Below are 8893 nucleotides of genomic sequence, written 5' to 3'. Positions count from 1 at the left end.
TGCGCCATGAACATGGACTCCAGCAGTTGTCAGCCCATCTCAATCATCATGGCATTTCTACTGTGCATTGGTGATCTAGAAGCACATAGTCATAGAGATGTACAGCATGGAAGCAGACCCTTTGGTCCAACTTGTCCACGCCGACCAGATATCCCAACCCAATTTGGTCCCACCTGCCAGCACCCGGCCCATATCCCTCCAAACCCTTCCTATCCAAATGCCTCTTAAATGTTGTAGTTGTACCAGCCTCCACCACTTCCTCTGGCAGCCCATTCCACCCACGCACCACCCTCTGCATGAAAAAGTTGCCCCTTAGGTCTTTTTTATATCTTTCCCCTCTTGCCGTAAACCTTCTGCCCACTAGTTTTGGACTCCCCAACCCAGGGAAAAGACCTTGTCTATTTATCCTATCCATGCCCCTCATAACTAATGTCCTGTACAGCCGCAACATGACCTCCTAACTACCCAATGCTCTGACCAATAAAGGAAAGCACACCAAATGCCTTCTTCACTACCCTACCTGCGATGCTACTTTTAAGGAGCTATGAACCTGCACTCCAAGGTCTCTTTGTTCCGCAACACACCCCAGGACCTTACCTTTAAGTGTATAAGTCCTGCTAAGATTTGCTTTCCCAGAATGCAGCACCTCACATTTTTCCAAATTAAACTCCATCTGCCACTTCTCAGCCCATTGGCCCATCTGATCAAAATTCTTCCTTAATGCGAGGTAACCTTTGCTGTCCATTGCACCTCCAGTTTTGGTGTCAGCTGCAAACTTACTAACTATACCTGTTCTGCTCACATCCAAATCATTTATATAAATGACAAAAAGTAGTGGATCGAGCATCGATTCTTGTAGCACTCCACTGGTCACAGGCCTCCAGCCTGAAAAACAACACTCTATCACTGCCCTCTGTCTTCTAGCTTTGAGCCAGTTCTGTGTCCAAATGGCTAGTTCTCCCTGTATTCCATGAGATCTAACCTTACCAACCAGTCTCCCATGGGGAACCTTGTCGAATGCCTTACTGAAGTCCATATAGATCACGTCTACTGCTCTGCCCTCATCAGTCCTCTTTGTTACTTCTTCAAAAAACTCAATCAAGTTTGTGAGACATGATTTCCCACGCACAAAGCCATGTTGACTATTGCTAATTAGTCCTTGCCTTTCCAAATACATGTATGTTCTGTCCCTCGGGATTCCCTCCAATAACTTGCCTACCACTGACATCAGGCTCACTGGTCTATAGTTCCCTGGCTCGTCCTTACCACCTTTCTTAAATAGTGGCACCACATTAGCCACCCTCCAGTCTTCTGGCACCTCCCCTGTGACTATCGATGATACAAATATCTCAGCAAGAAGCCCAGCAATCACTTCCCTAGCTTCCCACAGAGTTCTTGGGTACACCTGATCAGCATTGCAGGATGCACCAGCAACTTGCATTGAAAGGCTGTAATGGGGTCACTTTGTGCATATGTACAGGTACCCAGCTCACATATTGAGCCAGGCTGTACCTTGGGAAGCTCACTTGCTCACTGAGCGCTTACCAGCTTGCTCATAATATCCCTGCCTTGCTTTGTCCCCACTTACCAAACCACTTACCAATTAGCATTCTCAAGCAACCAGCAGTTTGTCTTGCTGCTTAGCAGTCCTTAATCTAGGAGGAGTACATTTTGCTATAAGTCGATGTGCTGTTTGATCTCACACCTGCTCCTTGTGCCAGCAACATATGTGGCAAATGTATGGAATGTGCAGCAAGCAGGCAGCCATGTATCCAACACTTAGGAGACCAATCCTTAATGAAGTACTTGAAGGCACCTTGAAGGAGATTCTGGCACAGTAGATTAAAGGTATAATAGTTCAGGGGATTGCTATGATCAGGCATCTGGTTGGGGGTGAAGGGTCTTGGTCAAGGTGTTCAGGCAGTCCGTAGATTGGGCCACAGTCAGACTGTTGGTGCCATAGTAGTCAGTCTGTCGGGGTAGGGTTAATGCAATCAGGAAGGTAAATAGGCAGCGGTCAGGGGTCAGGGCACGCCTTGCCCAAGGCTGCTCAGTCATGCCGGTCAAGGGAGTGGGCCACAGTCATGTCAGTCCTTAGAAACTAAGGGAGAAGGGAAAGAGGGTTTGGGTGAGGTGAAATAGTGTCTGCAGCCATGGCATTTGAGTCCTAGTACTTTAATCTTCAGGATGGGCTGCTGGATAGTGTGACAATGCATTGGGCCACGACATCGGGGCACTCAAAAACAGATACATGGAAGTTTCAATCAACAATGTTTATGTACAAATTTTGAAAAACAAAGTAGTCTTCTTCACCCAAGTGATCAAAGTGTCCTCAGCACTTTTCTTTCTTACTCTCCCTCCCACTTCATTTAAATGTGCTCCCTGGTTCTGCACTGATGTGGAGCCTGCACTAACGTAGAGCCTATTGGCCCTGAAGCTTTCCTGAAGCTCATTCCTGAAGAAAGGCTTATGCCCGAAACGTCGATTCTCCTGTTCCCTGGATGCTGCCTGACCTGCTGCACTGTTCCAGCAACACATTTTCAGCCCTGAAGCTTTGACAGGGCAACCAGGAGCACTTGTGTCTAACCTGGCTAGACATGCCTAGGCTCGTCTTTCCACAGGGAAATTGATTCTCCTTGGTTTGAACTTCCAAGGGTCAAAGAGAGTAGGCGGGGTGGAGATGAAGACCCCAGCCATCTCTTCACTGTCCTGAATGGAAACTGCTGAGGGACCTGTGTGTGATTCCTCCTCCAGCCTCCTGCCACAGCCCTGTCTCCCTGTGGGAAGAAGCAGACTTGGACAAGGTCAAGGTTCTGAGGATCAATGGATGGGGTAATAGAATGCAGGTGTGTGTAATTACCCTGAGGGTGCTGAATCTGACTCCCACTGTCATCCGTCAATGGAGGCAGACAGACAGTCACTTAATTCATTGCACTGATGCAGCTTCTGGACAAAGAGGCTTTCCATGTACCTATCCACTGCTGCTGCTCTGCCCTTTGCATTTTTATGAAGTTCCTGATTGCCAACATCGCAGGGTTATCTTTTGCCTGGGGCTGGTCTCCACACTCCTTTGAATGTTGGTGGTTTGGGATGTTTTTTCCTCTGCCAATTGCAGAACTGTCACAGTGAGATGCTGACCAGAAAGAGTGAGGGTACAAAACCACAATGGCTCCCTCTGATGTGTCAGTATCTGCGCTGGTGGGGTTTGCAGGATGTAGCCTTGTCAGTGCTTACCTTGAAGCCCCTCTAATCTTGTCCCCAAAGATTGAGGATGGGACTTCTCATGAAGCTGGGTGTTTTGATGCAGAGGTTGAAGTAGGCTTGCAGATCTTGCAAGATAGAATGGACAGAAGTGATACCCAACAGCTGAGAGTGACATCGATGGAGTGAAGGTTGAGAACGTCAAGTTTCTAGAAGTGACGATAACCGACAACCTGTCCTGGACTTCCCATGTAGATGCGACGGTCAGGAAGGTACAACAATGCTTCTTCTTCCTCAGGCGGCATGTCCATATGGACCCTCGCCATCCTTTACAGGTGCACTATAGAGAGCATGCTATCTGGGTGTATAATAGTCTGGTACAGCAACTGCTCTGCCAATGACTGTAAGAAATGACAGAACATTGTGTGCACAGCCTAGACCATCACAGAAGGCAACGTTTCGTCCAAGGACTCCATTTACACTTCTCATTGCTATGGAAAGGCTGCCAAAATCATCATCAACCCCAGTAATGTTCCCCCAGAACCTCTTCCATCAGGCAGAAGATACAGAAGCTTGAACACATGCACCAGCAGGTTCAGGAACAACTACGTCTGTGCCATTATTAGACTGATGAATGGACTCTCTAACTTCAAATAATGTTGATCTTGGTAATGTTGATCTTGCTTCATGCACCTCCTGTGCAGTGTAACCTCGTGTGCCTCGCTCTGACTAAGCACCCAATGATCTGTATGTCCTTGCTTACAATGATCTGCCTGTACTGCTCGCAAAACAAAGCTTTTCACTGTACTTAGGTATACTTGACAAATCAAATCAAATCAAATTAAATGATAGTGGGGTTAATGAGAGAGTAGCAGTGGCATGCAAAATGCTGCTTACTCATTTGGAGGGACATGGATGTTTCAGAGTTCCCTGTGAGAGCCCAAATTCTCTCCTTGTAGAGTATATGGAACTTAATGTCGGGGCACACCTCCACTCATCCAGCCTCTCTCTGTCCTGCTGTGAGAATATGCGGCGGGTGGAAATAGCAAAGATTATAGTGAGTAGCATAACCATCAGTACTGGTGGACGTAGGGGAAAGGTGGTGAGAGGTAGCGAAGAGGTAAAACAATGACTCCCCTTGACCTGTCCGGACTTGTCCGACCTGCCTAGCTCCTTTTCCACCTATCCACTCCACCCTCCTCCCTGACCTATCACCTTCATCTCCTCCCCCACTCACTTATTGTACTCTATGCTACTTTCTCCCCACCCCCACCCTCCTCTAGCTTATCTCTCCACGCTTCAGGCTCTCTGCCTTTATTCCTGATGATGGGCTTTTGCCCGAAACATCGATTTTGCTGCTCGTTGGATGCTGCCTGAATTGCTGTGCTCTTCCAGCACCACTGATCCAGAGGTAGCGAAGAGTTGAGGCAGCACAGAGGGTGTGCAAGGTTTGTGGTGTGGAAGGCTGAGAGGGGAGTGAGTGGGTGAGGGAAGGTGTTGTGGGTGATAGTGAGAGTGGTGGGAGACGTGTACATGGCAGAGATAGAGCGTGACATGGCAGTGAGAAGCATGTGGCACCTACCTTGTCAGAGAAGGTCATTGATCTTTTTGTGGCACTGCCATTCCTTTGCACCCTGGAGAAGGCACTGACTTGGCGGTCATCCTCAGGCACTCACTAGGGAAGAGGATAGCCCTTTTCTGCACCAACCCATCTGCCAGAACTTCGACAACTCAATGTTCTGGAGAAGAGTCATACTGGATTTGAAAAGATAATGCTGTGAGGCCTGTTGCATTTCTCCAGAATTCATTTGTTGAGGAGGAGCTCAGGTTGTTTGGGGGCAGGGGGCAGGGGCCAGGGGCTGAGGGATAGTCTGGTTGCCTTGGGGCTAGAGTAATTGGTTTCTGAGGGTAGTCAGGTTAGGAAGGTGGTTGGATGGGAAGGCATAGTCGGATGGGAGGTGAAGTTGAGTTGTTTGGAGGTGTGGAGATGTTGATTGGTTTGGGGAGGGGAGTTGTGTGGTCAGGGGCATAGTTTCATCAAGAGGGTAGGTGGATGGTTGGGGGTATAGTCGGGTCGGTTGGGGGTATAGTCGGGTCAGGTGGGGGTGGTTATGTTGGGAGGTATCCAGTATATAGTCAGATGTCAGGGAAGTTTTATGGAGAGATTAGAGGGAACAGATGTGCAGTTACCCAGATGTTAGTCTGTTTCAATCTGCCCAACCTTTCCCGAATATATTGGAACTATCTGAAGTCTACAACTTTTAACTTGGGGTCAGAGCCATTCACAGAGGGTCCCAGAGCCAAAGGGAATTGGCTATCAGAAGTTTAAATTTCCTAGGCCACTCCAATAGGTCCATGTGTCTGGACTTCCACAGAGTCCTGACACACACACAGTCATAGAGCTACACAGCTTGGAAACAGGAGCAGGAGAATCAACGTTTCAGGCATAAGCCCTTTATCAGGAAGGACCGATGAAGGACTTTTGCCCGAAACATCGATTCTCCTGCTCCTCGGATGCTGCCTGACCTGCTGTGCTTTTTCAGCACCACACTCTCGACCCTTTGGTCATATGTACGGTCTCTGACCATCCGGAGATTGGAAGACTTCAACCAATGTGTTCATATTCTTGAGCTTAAGCTGCCATTTATCTCTTGAAGGTTAGTATGAAAAGTGCAATACATAGTCAGTCAGCTGCAGCAGAACTAGTTATTATAAAATATAAAGTAATGAAGCTCTAGTCAGAGAAAACCAGTCCTTTGTTTTTGGCAGGAGTCCCAAGAGAATTTGCAGAGTAACTCAAACCCAATAAGATAGGTTCTATGCAGACCAGAGTGACACAAATATCTCTGTACCAAGCCGATATCTTGGAGTGCTGCATCAGGCAGATGGTCCATGGCTGCAAAAAGCAGCTTTGAAATCATCTAAAAATTGTCTGTGATCATGTTTAGGTTTAAAATAAAATAAAAGCTTTCAGTGAATTAAACATTGATTGGCTTCTGGGGTGTGGGCGGAATTTCTCACAGACTTTAAAATCCCAAGATTGGGACCAAATATGGTTCCGAAGCTCAAACTTGCCAGCTCAGGGATACTTGGTAGGCTGCCTTTGGGTTGTTCATCCAGTTAAGGATGGCAGGTGGGATGTATATGTCGCCCACTCAATCACAGGGCCAGCAGCTATGAAGCCTGAGCAGTCCCATGGAATGGTTGGCACTGCAGAGGCATATTGGTGGTTGAGAGGGCACTTCAACATATAGATGCCCTCAGTGAAGAAAATACAATGTTAAAAATCAAAGGGTTTGAGCAGACCGATCCATCCAGATGACCTATTGGTTTCAAAAATGTTAACGTGAATAGATTCTTTAATGATTTAATTTGGCTGTAATCTGCATTCAATTCTGCCACCACGAAATCTCCCCAGCATTGGGATTCTGTCAGTGAGATGTCTCAATGTGGCTCCCTGTTATTTATCCAGTCACTACTGCACCAATCCACTCATGACCCTGATGTCTCCAAACAAGCTCAAATTGAGAGAGCAGAAGCTGTTTCAACCATTTTAGTAGTTCTGCATGTACTGTTCTACCCTGTTCAACACAATATATACACTCTCTACCCAATAACATATCTGATTGATGATTCGTTGAATGACAAGATCTCAATTCCTGCTATGTTGCTAGGGGAAAATGTGAACCAGGAATTCCCTTTTGGGAGCAGGAGGTGAAAGAACCAGAGAAGGATTTATCCCAGACATCCTGGAACCATTCACAGATGATCCCAGGAATCAGGGAATTGTCACTCAGAAGTTTAAACTTCCCAAGCAATTCCCAAAATAGATCTATACATCAGGGCTTTCATAGAGTCTAACGTGAATCTTTAATTTTGTCTCTGACTTCTTGGTTGAAGAGTGTGATGTCAATAATGGAAAGGAGCAGTCACCTTGGGTGTTTACTATAGGCCCCCCAATAGCAGCAGAGATGTGGAGAAACAGATTGGGAAACAGATTTTGGAAAGGTGCAGAAGCCACAGGGTAGTAGTCATGGGCGATTTCAACTTCCCAAATATTGATCGGAAGCTCTTTAGATCAAGTAGATTGGACGGGCGGTGTTTGTGCAGTGTGTCCAGGAAGCTTTTTTAACTCGGTATGTAGATTGTCCAACCAGAGGGGAGGCCATATTGGATTTGGTACTTGGTAACAAACCGGAACAAGTGATGGGCTTGTTAGTGGGTGAGCATTTTGGTGATGGTGACCACAATTCTGTGACTTTCACCTTGGTTATGGAGAGAGATAGATCGTGCAACAGGGTAGGTTTTACAATTGGGGGAAGGGTAAATACGATGCTGCAAGACAGGATCTGAGGAGCATAAGTTGGGAGCATAGGCTGTCAGGGAAGGATGTCGTGGAAATGTGGAACTTTTTCAAGGAACAGATACGACGTGGCCTTGATATGTATGTACCAGTCAGGCAGGAAAGAGATGGTCGTGTGAGGGAACCTTGGTTGACGAGGGAGGTTGAATGTCTAGTAAAGAGGAAGAAGGAGGCTTATATAAGGTTGAGGAAACAAGGTTCATGCAGAGCGTTGGAGGGATACAGGATAGCCAGGAGGGAGCTGAAGAAAGGGATTAGGAGAGCTAAGAGAGGGCATGAAAAATCTTTGGCGGGTAGGATCAAGGATAACCCCAAGGCCTTTTATGCGTATGTGAGAAACATGAGAATGACGAGAACGAGGGTAGGTCCAATCAAGGACAGTAGTGGGAGACTGTGTATTGAGTCGGAAGAGATAGGAGAGGTCTTGAATGAGTACTTTTCTTCAGTATTTACAAATGAGAGGGACCGTATTGTTGAAGAGGAGAGTATGAAACGGACTGGTAAGCTAGAGGAGATACTTGTTAGGAAGGAAGATGTGTTGGGCGTTTTGAAAAATTTGAGAATAGACAAGTCCCCCGGGCCTGACAGGATATATCCTAGGATTATGTGGGAAGCAAGAGAGGAAATGGCAGAGCCGTTGGCAATGATCTTTTCGTCTTCACTGTCAACGGGGGTGGTACCAGGGGACTGGAGAGTGGCGAATGTTGTGCCCCTGTTCAAAAAAGGGAATAGGCATAACCCCGGGAATTACAGGCCAGTTAGTCTTACTTCGGTGGTAGGAAAGGGGACTGAGGGAAAGGATTTATGAGTATCTGGAAAGACACTGCTTGATTAGGGACAGCCAGCACAGATTTGTGAAGGGTAGGTCTTGCCTTACAAGTCTTATTGAATTCTTTGAGGAGGTGACCAAGCATGTGGATGAGGGTAGAGCAGTGGATGTAGTGTACATGGATTTTTAGTAAGGCATTTGATAAGGTTCCCATGGCAGGCTCATGCGGAAAGTCAGGAGGCATGGGATAGAGGGAAATTTGGCCAATTGGATAGAAAACTGGCTAACCAGTCGAAGGCAGAGAGTGGTGGTAGATGGTAAATATTCAGCCTAGAACCCAGTTACAAGTGGAGTTCCGCAGGGATCAGTTCTGGGTCCTCTGCTGTTTGTAATTTTTATTAATGACTTAGATGAGGGAGTCGAAGGGTGGGTCAGTAAATTTGCAGATGATACGAAGAGAGGTGGAGTTGTGGACAGTGAGGAGGGCTGTTGTCGGCTGCAGAGGGACTTAGATATGATGCAGAGCTGGGCTGAGGAGTGGCAGATAGAGTACAACCCTG

Source organism: Chiloscyllium plagiosum, chromosome 43 (genome assembly GCF_004010195.1).
Source record: "Chiloscyllium plagiosum isolate BGI_BamShark_2017 chromosome 43, ASM401019v2, whole genome shotgun sequence".
Lineage (NCBI taxonomy): Eukaryota > Metazoa > Chordata > Chondrichthyes > Orectolobiformes > Hemiscylliidae > Chiloscyllium > Chiloscyllium plagiosum.
This window is presented reverse-complemented; position numbering follows the sequence as displayed.